Raw genomic sequence first — 15,749 nt, forward strand, 5'->3', positions numbered from 1 at the left:
CTCTTTAGATTCAGATTCCTTTGATGCAAAGCATTCCAAGCTGGCTGTGGCCATCCAGCAAACAGTTAAAGGACTCTGCTGTAGCGAATACATCTTCACAGAGATCTTCACACATCTCTGGTGCCTGAGTTTCTACAGAAGATACAGGGATCCAAATTATTTTGTACATAGCCTTTACTTCAAAGGATAGGGACACTTCACTTCATACTAGGGGCCAAAATGACTGATGTGGCCCTTAAGGAACACTGATTATGCCAAAATCATTCTAGCTGTAGTAATGATGTGCCATAGGATAGTTTAACATTAAATTTTAATCTGCAAAGACTCCTAATTCTTTAAAAACATTCTGCAAAATCTGGCAAGGAAACATTTTATTAGTGAAAATGTAGTTGGTTGTGAGGTTATTTGGGAAGCATAGTTCCCAGAGGTACTTCTTCATTTATGCAGGGAGCTTAATGCCAACCATCATGCCAGGGATAGCCTGTGCTAATATCGTATTTGATCAATCTGACAGCACATCATACACAACACACGCGATAAGAGAGCTGCAACCTGTCACTTCTCTCTCCTGATTGCCCATCTTACCTTTTAATACTGATCATTGTACACAGTTCAGATCAGGCTTCTACTGTGATTATCTCCATAGCAACTCTCCATACCATTATCTCAGTTGCTGTTTTATTTTATTTTTTTTTTTTACCTGGACTTGCTAAACTTCCTTTCAGGAGTCAATTCCTCTGTGGCACTGCAACCTGCCATGGCATGTTGTCAAATGACAATATTTGCAGTACTTCTGAAAAAGAACAAACATAATTTGGCTTCAGCTAAAGGTTCATCACTGCAATACTCCAAGTTGGAATTATGGAGAAAGCTATTTCATGTCTATTTAAGGTCTATTTTTTAAAAGCTAATTTGACATTTTACCAATTTTGTAGTTTTATGTATAGGTGAGATTTCCATGAAGTGAACTGAAGATTTCAAACCTGACTTGATATTGGACAGATTACTACATTTGGTTACGATGTCTATGCACATAATATGTACCTCAAGGCAGGTTTTGGCATTTAACAGTGCACATGATTAATATAATTTGCTCTCAATATCTCCAACAGTTGTCTCTTAAGCTGAATGTTGCCCAATTAAAAGCAATCCAACCTTTAAGTACCAAACCTTTAATGTTAGTAGATATATAGAGCTAAGTCACAAGCTGAATTTAAATAAATGATAAGCATTAAGCTACTGGTACTTAGTCAAACTGTTACTAGTAATTCACTACTGTATTACCCTGAAGATATGAGAAAAAGAAGCACCAAAAGTTGAAGTCTCCTATAAGATTTGATGTTGTCATTAACACTAACAACTTCTCTCCCCCACACCAGGACACTTAAAAAGAAAGTTAGGAACCTAAAGAAACTTCCAACCTGTCATGCACTAACTGAGACCTCACTAGGATGCTCAGTTGCACTGACTGCAAAAATCCTCCTGAAAAAAAAAAAAAAAAAAAAAAAAAAAGGGCAATGCAAGAATTTTTTGCAAATGCAAACATTTTAGGTTTGGGATATCAGTGCATCGTTAGTCACTGAGAACTGCACAATGATATGCTAGGGATTTTAGCAAATTCCTGAAATTACTCTTTCAGTGTTTTTTACCTATCCCTTTGAAATCACTATTTTCCTAAGCAATATACGGTAAGAACAAATAATGGATATCATGAAAGAGATCTTTGACTATGCATTAGGCAAAAAGCATATTAGAAGGAAAAAATAAATTTAATAATCCATTCCAGTCCAGAGTGCAACTGGATCTGCAATATTTTCATCAGAATAGAATGGTTCTACCAGGTAGAATGTGATTTCCTTGTACTTCCTTTTGTGATTACAGTTGTTCATTTAGCCAGTTAATATTGGAGACTAATCCTGAAGCCCTTTGATCAAGGAAGTTTTGAAAAATCTGCTCAAGAAATTATAAGATCAAACTCCTCATCTTATGTGCAGAGCAGATGTTCAGGAAGGTGAACCAGCATAACTTCACAGATGAGGAAATACGAACACAGCTGAAATAAAGTTACTTTAACTTCTCTTAAAACTTTTGCCCATTAAAATATTGCAATAGCGGAATTTTTGATTTTTTTTTTTAAGTAATTGGTGGCAATATTTGACTTACATATCTTTTATTTTTATCTGTCCTTTCCCTTGTATTTCTTTCTTCTGGAAAAGAAAACTAATTATAAACAGAGTTCTGCCTCAATTCTTTCTTTTTTCCCCACCATTTTCTATTGTTTCTCATTTTTATCAAGTGTCCTAAAATTTGATGTGGGACAGAATATGAGGAGATAACGTACAAAAAATGTCCTCACATGTAGAAGGAAAAGAGCAAAGGAGTTTCTATGACTTATTTGGCACTTATCTGGCTCACTTATATGGGGCCAGGAGAGGATGTAAAAAAATAAGCAATTGGTCTATTTTCTTACTCTACAGCCAGCTCTGCATTACACCTGACAAAAGGTTTCCCACAGTGATTTGATGCTATTGCACCACTCAAAATATTTTTCAAAGTTTGACTAGAAGAAGCAGCAATTCCACTTTTGCCAGAAGTGGTCTCCTCCCACTTGGCCTCCACTATTATTACTATGCTCCTGGTGGATTAGAAATTATGAATTGTATTTAGAAATATGCAGACACGTACTTTCTTTGCAAAGAGGGAACGAGCGCTTATTATTTGTACTTTGATGTACACGCATACAGTAAAATGAAATCGCTGCTTCTATAAGGTCTAATGCATTCCGAGCACTTGACCCAAATGTATTTAAACAATGCAATATCATTTCTGTATGTGAAAACTCTCTCCTCCCACCTCACACCTTTTTTTCCTGGGGTCTTTTTATAGTTCGAAATAGCCAAGCTTATCTCACTGCCAACATCCTCAGCTCATCTCAGTGTGCTGGGAGATAAGATTAGAGGCCTTGATCCTCCTGCTGTTAGAACAAGACCTCAATCTCTCACTGTCTCTATTTAATCAGGTTCCTATTTTAGCTGCCACAAAGCTGTCAACAAAAGAAAATAAGCTATACCCCATTAAGGGGTTAAATTGGATTTCACAATGTGCAAATGCTCTTCTGAGCAAAATTCCACCTGCACCCTCCATCAGGCAAATTACTTCTGACTTTTAATTTATTTCTCTAGGAAATGGAAAGGTATGGCATAACCAAAGTCAATAGGGAATAAGGAACGAGGTGTAATCAGCCTGCTCACCAACTCAGAGCCCTCTTCTCTGTCAGCTTTAATAGATTCTCAGACCACACAATTTACAGAATGCAAGATGTATCTTTTCTGCTTGGTGTTTTATTTTGGACTTGTCTAGTTAATGGTCCTAACAAGTGACAACTGATGTTTGTTTGATGTAACAGCACCTGAGAGACACGTCCGTTACCCAGCACATTCTGGACAGAGTCTCTTCGACTATTCCAGGCAGCAGCAGATTGAGATTTCAGCTGTGCCCATCTGCAGTGCAGGAGTTTTGTTATATTTGTGAAGCAAACTGATCAGTTCTCAATTCTCAAAACTATCAGGTAAGCTTAAAACACCCCAGTACTTTACTCGCTTGAAACACAGAATGTTTTTAATTCTGTGGTCAGGAATACATTACATGAAAGATAGTCTTTTCTTGGATATTTATCATATTTTTGATATCAAACAACCACATTCTTTTTAAATACTTCTCCCGTGTTCCTCTCTCTGCAATACTTCAGTTTTCTGAAATGGAGCTGGCCAAGGCCACAGGCTGCTGGATGTGCCACTCTGGTCACCTCCTCCCAGGGGAAGGGACAAGGCCCGCAGAGGTGACGTGCCTCTGCCGGGAGGAGGAGCTGCTCCGGGTACCCTATCCACTTTACTGGATTTGGCAGCCCTACGGCAAAATTCAGTCTCCAGCGGCAGAACTGTTAAAACTTGAACATAATTATAAAACATAATCATAAAATAGTAATCACAGAACTCGCATCTTCTGAAGAAAATGCTTCAACATCATTAGTTTTCTGAATAGCATTAGTGATTCTGCACCATATGGGATCCTCATCCGGGGGATAAAGGTCATTTTATTCACTGGGCAAAGGAGGAGGAATATCCTTTGCATTTATTTTCTAATCCCATGTTATAAAATGTGTACTTGCCTCCAGTGTATTTATTGCTGTCTAGTAGGACATCTGCTACCTTGCTAACATCTGTCTATCTATGATCGTGTAGTCTTAGGAATAATTTTGTCCTTAATAGCTTTTCTCAGATTTTGTCTCTTTATCTCCGATAACCTGCATTTTTTGAGCCAAGGAATAGATCCGTTTATTTTTTTGTCTAATTAAGATGCACAAATCTTCATAATTGCAAGAGGAATGGATTTGGATTCTGAATAAATAGTACTTTTGTTTTTCTTCTGGGTACTTACTCAATTGTGTGACAAGAATTAATCGCAGTGGTATTAAAGGTCTTCAAAACACATTGCAAAACTGGGGGGAAGATGAAAAGCTGATGCTTTGAAAGACAGACACCTGTAGTGGGATTAAAATGTAGATTACACCCTGCTATCAAACTGGCATGAAAGTTATTCTTTTTATCCTCTTCAAATTGTCTAGGTTCATGTTCTTCAGCAGACTTATTATCTGAGAATCAAATGCATGTGCCTGAAGTAAATAAGGACAAACAGACTCTCCATGTAGTAAGGGCAAAAAGCAGAAACCAAACAGGAAAAAAAGTAAGTGCACAGTACAAAGGTAGATTAAATATAACTGCCAAGCACTCTGATAGACCCTTCTTCAAATTCCCATTTACGTGATTCAGAAACCTAAAAGTCACAGCTGGAATTAGCTGCTACCTGACTAGGACATAACAAACATGTTGTTGTTCAGCCAAAAAGGGCCTTACTAGTACATCACACAGCAACAGCACGAGGGAAATAAATACTGGATTTCACTATTGCTTATTCATCAGTTCAAGGATTGGGGGTATTATGAAAGTCCACATTACAACATGAGTATGTCTTCACAAGAATAGTTTGAAAGTCACTTAATATTCGTTAAATGCTAAGATTTGTAGCATATCCACTGCTGAAATCTCCTGAAATGTCCTGAATACAGAAGTTCTGAATGGGCATCTTATATTAGTTCCTATCTGAGGATACAGTGATATAGAGGAGATCATCTCTCAGCAATCTCATTATCGCTGATTCTGAAGAGCTGACAAAACAGAGTTGAAAAGATCCTAAGACTAGACAGACTGAGCTAAAGCTATGCCAACTAAACCAGTGTTATTCTGAGGCCCATTAAAAGCACGTGAGAAGCCTATTTGCATTAAAAACCCAAGTTTTTGGGGGTTGGGAGGAACATAGGGACAGCTATTACCAACACGGGCAAGCACAGGTGCAGGTGTTCTCAGGCTATGAAATGCTCCATCCCAGAGCTGTGAATCTGCTCAAGCACCCTGCGAAGCTCCAGGGTGCTCACAGCCCTAAGCACACGCTGACAGACACGGCACAGTTAAATAAGAGTTATTATCCTCATTATCACAACATATTATTAGAAGCTCCATAAGAAGCCATGTATTTTGGTGAGGCACTATTTCAGACACAGCCATTCAACAAATATAAATTAACAGATTGTCTTTTGCTTTATAAAGTCACAGTAATTTCCAAAACAAAAAATGTATTTCATCTCAAATGGAATGGCTGAGATTTAAGCCTCTTAAAATATTAGATGTTTTGGCATTAAAGATATGTACATATTCATGAGGACCCCGAAGGACCCATCAGAACCCAACCTATTGTCAACTGCTATACTATTAAGGTACTGCCTATTCACTCTAAATCAGGATTGGAGCAATGTTATTAAAACTGGTAAGACGTCTCACTCACACACAGAAAGCTCCACTGTTCCACAGTAAAAGGAGAGAAACACAATTTGCCTGCATACAAGGATGACCCAGAAAGCTAAATCTTTTCCCCAGGAAAAACAGATAAATTTGTGCTTAAGTTCCTATAGTGGCAGTGCATTCAGCTGTTACTTAATAGAGACTGATGTTGGATCACTGAGTTTTCCCTGGAATTTAGCATCTCTGCATGTAGTTCTTTCAACAAATAACCCAGCCCAGGTGGTAGAATAAAGCAGTCCGATGCAAAAATCAAACAAACAAACCAACCCTTTGATGTGAGTAATGACTAGGAAGTCAATCAAACTTCTCTAACGCTTTTGTCTCATACATCAAGGCTTGGAATCCTCAGCTCGAAGCCAAACCCCGGTCACTGTGTGGAGCCAGCTGCAAACGCAGAGCACTTAAGACCACGCAAGCAGCTGTTTATAGGACACTCGTATAAAACGTCTGTGGTGCATTGCTAATTACAAGCACAGCAGTCATGAAGCATCAGCCTCAACCCCTGTAAAAAAGGCCTGTGGTATGAAGGGAACTGCATTCTATTAGCACTTTCCTCCCAAATCCCAAAAGTCCCTAAGCAGGCAAGGAACAACGCATTTCATTTTCCAAAAGTGTCCATGGATGTCAGAGAAAATGTGTTAGATAAACTTCTAGCCATCTTATTTTCCAGCTGAAAATTATGTTGAGACCAGACCCTTGTGTCTTTTCTACCTTAAGGAACTCTCAGCATAAACAAAATTCCCAATTTACACTACATGATATTCTCACCTTAGATAGTTCATATTTGCAGCTGGTGAATTTCTTTCAAATCTTTTAACCATCTCCTTGATATCACTATTGTATGTAGCATTTAATCAAACAGGGTCTTTAGAGCCTAGGACCCCTATTCCCACACATACACATCATGGTGCCTTTCCAACATCCTTGCCCTGCTTGTTCGAATCCGCAGACAGACCCAGGACTCACAAGTGCTTCTCGCCAGGTGCCAGTAGCTTCCTCTCCACTGCATCTTCCAAAACACACAAAGCTGTCCCTGGGCTGGCAAAAATTTCCCCAAATTTAAGCCCTTGGACTATCACACGCAATACTACCATTAATTTAGTATCTTCTTCCCTTGCTTGACACTCCCCTTGAAAGCTTTTTCTGGTTGTTCAGAGTCCTAACATGTAGCAGCTTGACAGCCTTCGTGTTAATCTCAGCGCTACCAGTAAGGTAACATTCTCTTCAATGGGCTGGTGAGATTTGTTTACAACTACAAAGGCAACACAAAGAAAAACCATTTTCCCTACTAATCAGATATATATATTTATACACACACAATGAACAAGATATAAAAGCACAGCATCTAAGAAGCAAAGGGATAAATAAAGCCAGATTACTTTGCAAAGTCTGTGGCTGTTCCCTAATGCTAATTTAAGTTTCCATCAATAGGCAGCCCCTTCAACTGCAGTAAGTCCAATTGCAGTCCACTGCAATACTGATTTGGAGCAAAGGGAGCAAGTGGTGCGCAGAGTCCCCCGAATTCACAGCATCAGGGAGAGCAACAGCAAGGACTCAAGCTCTTAACCACACTTCTGTCTGCTTTTTACCTGACAAGTACAACACAATCCCAGCAACAGCACACAACACATACTTACAGTTGCTGTTTTTCTGGCCTAGAGCTAGCTAGCTAAACCATAGCTAGCCAGCCAAGTTTGATGCTAGAGCTGCTAGCCAGGGACTACGTTCCCGCTTGTGCATTTTTGCCCATTTCTGTGTTTTCCCGAGTTTCCAGTCCATTTGTCAACTCCCTTCCTTGGCCCAGGATGCTGCGTTGGCTCAGCTGGATAGCGCCCATACAAGGAGTGGATTCAAGACCTGGCAACACAGATGAGTGTGAAAACTACTTCGAAGTGTGTCAAACACCCTCGGATTAAAACCTTCCTCCGTTTCCTTGCCAAGCTGCAGCCACTTATTTTTATCCTCAGCAGCACTGAGCGCTGCAGAGGCAGAAGCCTCTAGTGGGGAGGAGGAATTTCCATCTTTTGTTTTGCTCAAGCACAACTCTCAGCTGTGCTTACATAGCAAAACCCACAGCCCTGCTCTGGCTGCCTTTCGAAGCAAGCAACAATGCAGTGTTCAGAGGAACGCGCCCTATTCTTACAAGCTTGTACACATCTTGTAATATCCCATGTGCATATATATTTTTTTATTTTAATTATAGGAAATCACGGAGTAATAATGTTCTTAAATAAAAGGAAACAATCCCGCACAGATCCTTGTTTAACGGCAGACATTAAAAATTGCTTAGGACCTAGAGAAATCAAAGGTAGATTTAGCAGATTTTCAGCAATGTAATGTCCCCAGCAGTGCTGGCTGTGACATGGCCGGTGCTTCCACAGCTCCCGGCACACAAGGTTCTTCTGAACTCTTTTGAGAACCTAGATCTAAGTATCACATTAGGAGCTGCTGTGTGCTTAGCATACTTAAATATCAGATCTTTATTGCAGGCTCTTCTGAGTCTCTTTAAAAAAAATGGTCTGCACTTTAAACATCCAGCTTCACACATTGTTTCAGTCCTTGGAGGATTCAAGAGGTTTATAATGAATTTTTTAAATTGTGGAACTTGAATGAAAAGTGCCTTTTAACAGCTATATAAAGTAGGTTATCTCAGGCAACACATTTGTTATTGTTGCTACAGGAGGTATATGCCAACTATAAATACCATTTATTAGCAATGAATGATAAAGCCTCCGTGTAACTGAAGGCTTAATAGCAGAATGAATTAACTCCTGCTCACACTGCTGCAACTTTAATTCTAACTTTAGGCATTATGAGGGAAAAAACCCTGAGGTTCCTAGTGCATTTCACCACTGAAGAGCCAAATGTAAACAACCAGCTAAAATAAAAACAGCCACTGGCTACTGGTCATTAGTATTTAGCAGAGCTTAGCAGCTCTAGCTCTTTATACACATGATTTTTTTCCTGAAATTGGAGAGACTTAACATTTAATATTTTACTTTATTTTTTCCTCCTTTTTATTTATTTATTTTTTTTTAAAATCTGCTTTACTTCCATACTTGGACTAGCTAAGCCAACACTGTGCCTGCTTTTCTGAAACTTCACTGGACAGTAGAAAGTGAGGAAGAAAACACCATAACTCCTTCTCTACTCTGTGAGTGAGGAAGGTGAAAAAGGACAGAATTGGCTTTGTAAGAACACAAAGATGTTTCTGGAGAGAATAACAACAGAGAGCTGTTGACCCCCAAGTCAGATTAATGCTTTTCTGAACGCCAGGAGTTAAAACATGTTACTGAGTTCTGTAAAGATGAAATTGTATGGACTATTTAACAGGAAAGCTCAGACTAGGTGGACATAGTCTCAGTTACCCCAAAGCTGAACTTTACGATTCAAGCCAATCCCTGACACATGACATACCTTTAATTAGCATGGTCCTGATGGGCCATGAGGATCCCAACCTAAATTCACAAAACAGACAGACCTACAAAGAGTGAAATATAATTATTTTGAGCAAAATAGCATTCAGGTCTCAAATTAGTTGTCTTGTAATTAAATTTAGATCTTGCAAGAGCATGCTGAGGTTACCACACACCTCAATTTCTCATACCAAGTGAAAGAACAAATGGTGTGAATTTGTTCCAGAGCTACCTGTATGCTCCCAGATTTTCTCATGCCCTCTCACCAACATGACCACTCATCAGCATCTTCTCTCTGTCTCTCTCAGAAGTGCTATTGGAGCAAAGATTCAAGACTACAAATGAACATTGGCTAACGACTGAGGAAAAGCCTTTTCAATTAGTGTTTGGCTGGGTACTGTGCGATATAGAGGGTTCTGCACCGAGCTGTTGTGGTCACGTTCTTCCCAGTGAGAAGCGAGGAATTAGTCTCAGGGAGAAACAAAGATGGAGACCTGCTGCATATCAACCAGAAACACACACAGCAGATCACTCATTCCTCTCACTCATGAACAGAATTTATAGCCCAGCCCTTACACTTAGTCCTTCTCTTCTTTTAACACAAAATCCAAAACCACAAGGGAAATAGGCTTAGATTTTCTGCAGTTCTCTCCATGAAAGGCCCTCCTGCAACAGTTAGGAAACGTCATCTTCCAAATCCATAGGTTCCCTGGCTTCCTTGCATGGCTTGTAGCATTTGCAAAGACAAAGATTAATCGTATTGGTAAATCAGATCCTTTGTGTTTGCAATGGTTCAGATTTATGGCTTTGTAATCTTCACAGCCCAAATTGCAGGGAAGGAGAAATGGATATTGGAAAAACTCATAGCAGATGTGTTCACTTCTAAAAAAGAATGCACAACATGTGCTGCAAAATAAAAGCAACATTTGGCAACATAAAATATCTTGGCATCTGTGCGAGATTTGTAACTGCAGTAAAATATTGATATGGCTGATAAAGCTGAAGTTCCGTTTTCCTCTGTCTTTGCATCCGTATGGCTTGAGAGAAGGTTCCTTTCCAGACTGCAGAATCACCTTTGCCTATTCTAGAAATTTTTGAATAGTTCTACATCACTTTGCCTGATGAAATGGGGGATAAGGAAGGAAAGGTTATGAGTAAACAGATGACATTTTTGTGATCTTGCTCCTCTGAGAATACAATTGTTGGCCTTTCCTCCTAAACCTAAATATTTTTAAAACTGTTTTAAAATAATAGTTGAATTCTTCTTAATTAATAGCAAATGTATCACAAGTTCTTTTGTTTCGTTTTCAATTTGACTGTAAATACTCCCTCCTCAGCAGAGATGCTTCTTATATTCGTATAAGACAGGAAAAAAAAAAAAAAAACAACAAAGCAAAACACAAGAGAAAAAGGAAGGCACCTACTCAAGCATACAGAGTTTTTGGGTCATGATTATAGGCCTTTATTTAGGATCTGCAGAGTTCACATCTATGCATCTATGTAAAGGTTTGAGGCCAATCACTTGTTCTTCACAAGCAGTTTAAGCTAACACTTGGTTGGAGCTTTGCAGCTGCCTGCAAAGATGTACAAATCTATGAAATTTGTTCGTGCTTAAAGATCGACTTTCTGTTCCCAGATAGCATGTGCATGGAAACATAAACAACACAAACACTCCCACAAACACCCTTGGAAACTATCTATCTATCTCATAGCATTTGACCTCTGTTGCACCTGGCCGGAAAAGAATGAGCACATAAAAAATGAAAGTGAATGAGCATTACTGCATCAAATATTTCTTATATTAAAGAGAACTCTCATTTTCCCCCCACAAGGCCTTTATCTCCATTTCAGAATCAGCTTTATCACTTGTGGATCTGTGACAAACCCATTTTACCTCCTTCACACAACCAATTACTGTGCACCATTAAAATACCATTGCACCCAGGTTTCTGAGAGTGCCTACGAGATTATGAATACAAGAGTACTTCAAATGTAATTTCCTTTTCATGAGAACTTTGGTGTCTGTCCTGAGTGCTGATATAATATGCGGAGGCTGCAAGCTTGTTCTTTTAATCCACACTTTCTATCAGGATATACTCCCACTCTCGGGAGAATTTTTGTAATTTTTGGGGTGGGATGAGGAAATTTTAGCTGTTCAAATCAGTATGAAAACAGTCATGAGACACTAATGAGTCTATAACAGACTGTTAAGCGTACTGCAATTTCCTAACACTGTCTCTAGTCTGCTTTGTGCAAAAAGATATTTTGCTATTTAAAGCTTTTCATATACACGTACAGTTCTGTGAAGACTCTTGAGCACTTCCAGTTCAGCTCTCCCACCTCTGAAACTGCAGGAGTGTGAGGACTGGGAACATACACCAGTAATGCGACTTTAAAGGCAACACGGGAAACACCTCAAAAGTTGAAGGGGTACTCGTGGCTCCTAAGAACCAAGAGAACTTAAATACATTCCTGTAACATAGACTGTTAGTACTTTGCCCAATTTACTATCTTCTACATAGCTATCAGGTCGTTGTAACAATTGCAACGATCTCATTGTAATGAGATCACTGGTTTGATGCTTTTCCAGTTTTCAATTTAATTCAAGATGAATGGGTAGATTATTTTAAGATTTTACAATAGGGTCTCATCTTTGCAGAGATGCCCATTCCTGGAAGCCAGCAGCAAACCAGCTATGACCAATATATTCCCACTGCTGCATGGCTTTCTGCTCTGGGGATACTTGTTGCAGATGAAACATTGGTCATAAATCAGAGTTCAAGTTCAAGGAAGGGATGAAGTTTCCAGAAAACAAGTTTGCTTTCTATCCAAGGAACAGTTATTGTGGTACACACCACCTTCCCACAAAAGAGAGTCTCCCTTATGAAATATTAAGTGTTTCATTTAGAAATCAGTCAATTTATGCCCTTCTGATATAAAGGCTGGGTACGTTCCTCTGAAAAGAGAGGCAAAGAGCAAGCAAGCTACTCATAGCCCCTTGGCTATTCTTAATAAAAAGTCAATAAATAAATCTATTTGACTATAAGTACTACATTACAAACACAAGTCCTCCAGCAAAATATTGACACTGGTTCAGTTAAAGGATTCCAAAAGATGTTTAAAAGGGGGGTTCTTTTATTACTACCAAGATTTTACTTAAATTACATTATTTAATGAACTTTTATCATTTTTGTCTCTACCTCAAAGTATAGCTACCTCCAGAAAAGTTTTAAAGTTCCTGCACAGAATATACTTAAGCAGAAAATAGAAGAAATCACTTATATTATGGTTATGTCTTAAAACACAGAGATGGTCCCAGTCATGTCATCTTCTAATAGTGAGAGAGCTTACTTCATTAGAAAAAAAAACAGTGACAGGATATTTTGCTCCAAATAAAGCTGAAAATGGTATGTCTTTTCTTTCCACAGGACAGGTAGACTACCAACTGTCACAGAGGGCAAATAATAACGATAACAACCATTATTTTACAGTGAAAACTGAAGCCAAGCAGCAAGCAGCTGAATGAAGTACTTGGTACTGAAAAATATGTCAAAAGCAATCCAAGCTTTACGTGTCCACAGAACAGAGCGCAGCGCTGCGCTGCAGGAGGGCGCAGGTGAGCAGCAGCACTGACCAATTCACCCAGTCACTGACTCTTGCCCTGGTTAGAAAGAAAATATATAGTCACTTCCTTACAAAGGCACGAGGCATTTGCCTTTATGGACACCAAAGCAGCCAAAGCAATAAGAGCTTCACAGGTAAAGTAGATGGGAATTTAGAGGGGAGAGAGAAGAGAGAGGGGAAGATGGGCAGGGGGGAAACCCACAGCCCTCATCAAGCTTTTCAGGTCTTTGTTCCTGCATTTTTAGCTCCATTTTTTGTTTAACTCCCATATTTCTGCCTGTGACTGAACAAAAGAGCAGCTGCGGAATCTGATAAGATTGTTCAGCTTAGGCACTGCTTAGCAAATCAGAGTAGTATTAAATGGCTTTACTTTATTAGATTGCAGATTTGAATTGCTCAGTCTGTGCTTGAGAGTGTCTGTAGACGTCTATGCATTCCTTCCTATAATACACGTGCATTTACCGCAACACTGGAAGAATTACTGACTACTAAAATCACAAAGTGGCAACAACCTCTACTAGCTAGAAGACAGACTATCACTCAGTATGAGTTTGGCTACTTTATAAATGAGAATTTCTAATTAGAGGAGAATGCAATGAAGGCCTATAGCGTAAAGGTCTAGAGTTTCATTGATGTGCTAGATCCCGTCAGGAATCCATTCTAAGCTACCAGCTACTTATTAATTGCATTTAAATATGGCACTTGGATAGAAGTAGACATGTATTACATAGGACGAACATTAAGATGAACTAAGCCATAAAAATGAGCTGACTTCCCTTTCCGGATTTACAGAATCTTGGTCATCTATTTTTCTTTTTTTACACAAGTCTTCATACACAAAACCAACAAGCTGTTTAGCATCTCCCCATTTAAATCTATGTCAACCTCATGAGTGAGCCCCGTAAGTCCCCATAAGGGGCCTACTCTGATCACAGTGACATTTAAAAAACAGCAGCTAGAAAGAAAAACCACAAAGGAGAAACAACCCCATGGTAAGCCCTCAGATTGGTACATCTTGGGCAAAACTATGTAAAAAGAACTAGAATATTAACCATGCATAAATAGCCCATATATGCCTTACATAAGCAAACCTATTAACTCAGTTTTATAGTCAATATAAGAACAGACAGACTGTAAACATAGGTAACCTTGTAAGCATATTGATAGTAATGTTAACAGAGCTTTATCCTGAGTCATTTTGGATGTTTTCATTAGATTCCTGTAGAAAATTGAGTAATCACTACAGTATTCCTCTCTCCAATTACTTTAATCGTACCTATCTTCCTAAACAAATGATGTCAAAAAAAAAAAACCTCTAGCAACCAAAAATACAATGCATTTTCAAACAAGGCTCCCATGTCCCTTTATAATGGTTGGGAGGCCTCCAGAAAAGAGGAAACGCTGGGGCATTTTCTAGGTGTTTGCACATTTTCAAATCCATAATGCTGCAGGAAGAATGCTCACACAGTGCAAAATACTCCAGTTATCTTGAGTTCATCCAGCCCTCATCATTTGGAGGCTTCACAATGATATTATGCAGTCAGTAGAACCTGAGTGTTAACCAATAACTTGGCCTGCAGCCAAAAATGGGCGCTTAAACAGAAATCTAGTTGTTACAGATTAGAACTACAAACCTGCAGCGACAGCCTGCAGAGCTCTCAAAAATGTTTGTATTCAAAGAATAACTGCTGCCATGGAGCACCTTGCAGGTCAGAAAGACAAAGCAGAGGAAATAACAAAGCGCACTGATAGCAAATTGCCTCAGTATGCAGTGAAAATGGAACATGCAGTCAAAATCGTTGCTAACCTGTCACAAATATCTGTCAAGCGAAGAACAAAAATTAAAAAAAAAAAAAAAAAGCACAGTGCAAGTCTTACCTATAGAAAAGCTGCTGCAAAATGTCTGGATTTACTGCAGAAGTGACAATGATGTGTCCCATAGCAGAGCTCCCCAGGGACTGTGATTAGGAAACCAGCACAAATACAAATGAAGTTGTGAGGCTGCTGGATTGATTTGATGCCTGGGCTTGGGGTCAGTGCTCATCACCACATGGATAAAACAGTCCTCTCATTGTAAGTGCCTTAATTTTCTTGTGAATTATCACATATCTATGGCATTTAAATTACATACATACATACTATAAGCTCTATTTCAGCCAAAAATGATGACACCTAGAATATGAGTAAACTTCAGCATTTTTATTCACATCCATCCCACATATTCTAATGACTCTGCGGTGCGGCATCACAATCATGTTTTAATTTTTGACACTGATTAATTCAGCATCTCCGTAACTATTCTGCTCATTTGAAACTTATTCTTATCTTTTCAACTTTTATCTTTTAGCTTTAAAATCAAAACAAGAATTTCATCTCCCTTTCCTCATTCATTGATGCAACTTAAATTACCTGGGTTTCTTCCCACTCCCCCAAGAAACTAGCTTTCTTCTGCCTTTTTTGTAAGCATATATATACTAGCTGAGACAGAGCTGCCCTCCACCAGTAACTACAGTAACAGAAGGGTAAAACTGAATGAATACTTAGCAGTGCACATTTTGACTTGAAGTAAATGAATTTTACCAGCAGCACAGTATCAGCCAGGGGACTGGTATTTCCCATTGCAAAAGCACTTACATTTTAATATTAAAAATACAAAGTGCAGCATGGACACTTCACTTGATAACATCCCAAAGAGATTAGCTGAAACCAGTTTAACAAAGGTCAGATACAGCAAAAAAGCCCTCCAGGTCAGAGTGTTTCAGTTCTGCTGAGTGGATGCTACCAAGTTTCTCTC

Source organism: Nothoprocta perdicaria, unplaced genomic scaffold, assembly GCF_003342845.1.
Source record: "Nothoprocta perdicaria isolate Ctin4 unplaced genomic scaffold, notPer1 scaffold_18, whole genome shotgun sequence".
NCBI classification, from domain to species: Eukaryota; Metazoa; Chordata; class Aves; order Tinamiformes; family Tinamidae; genus Nothoprocta; species Nothoprocta perdicaria.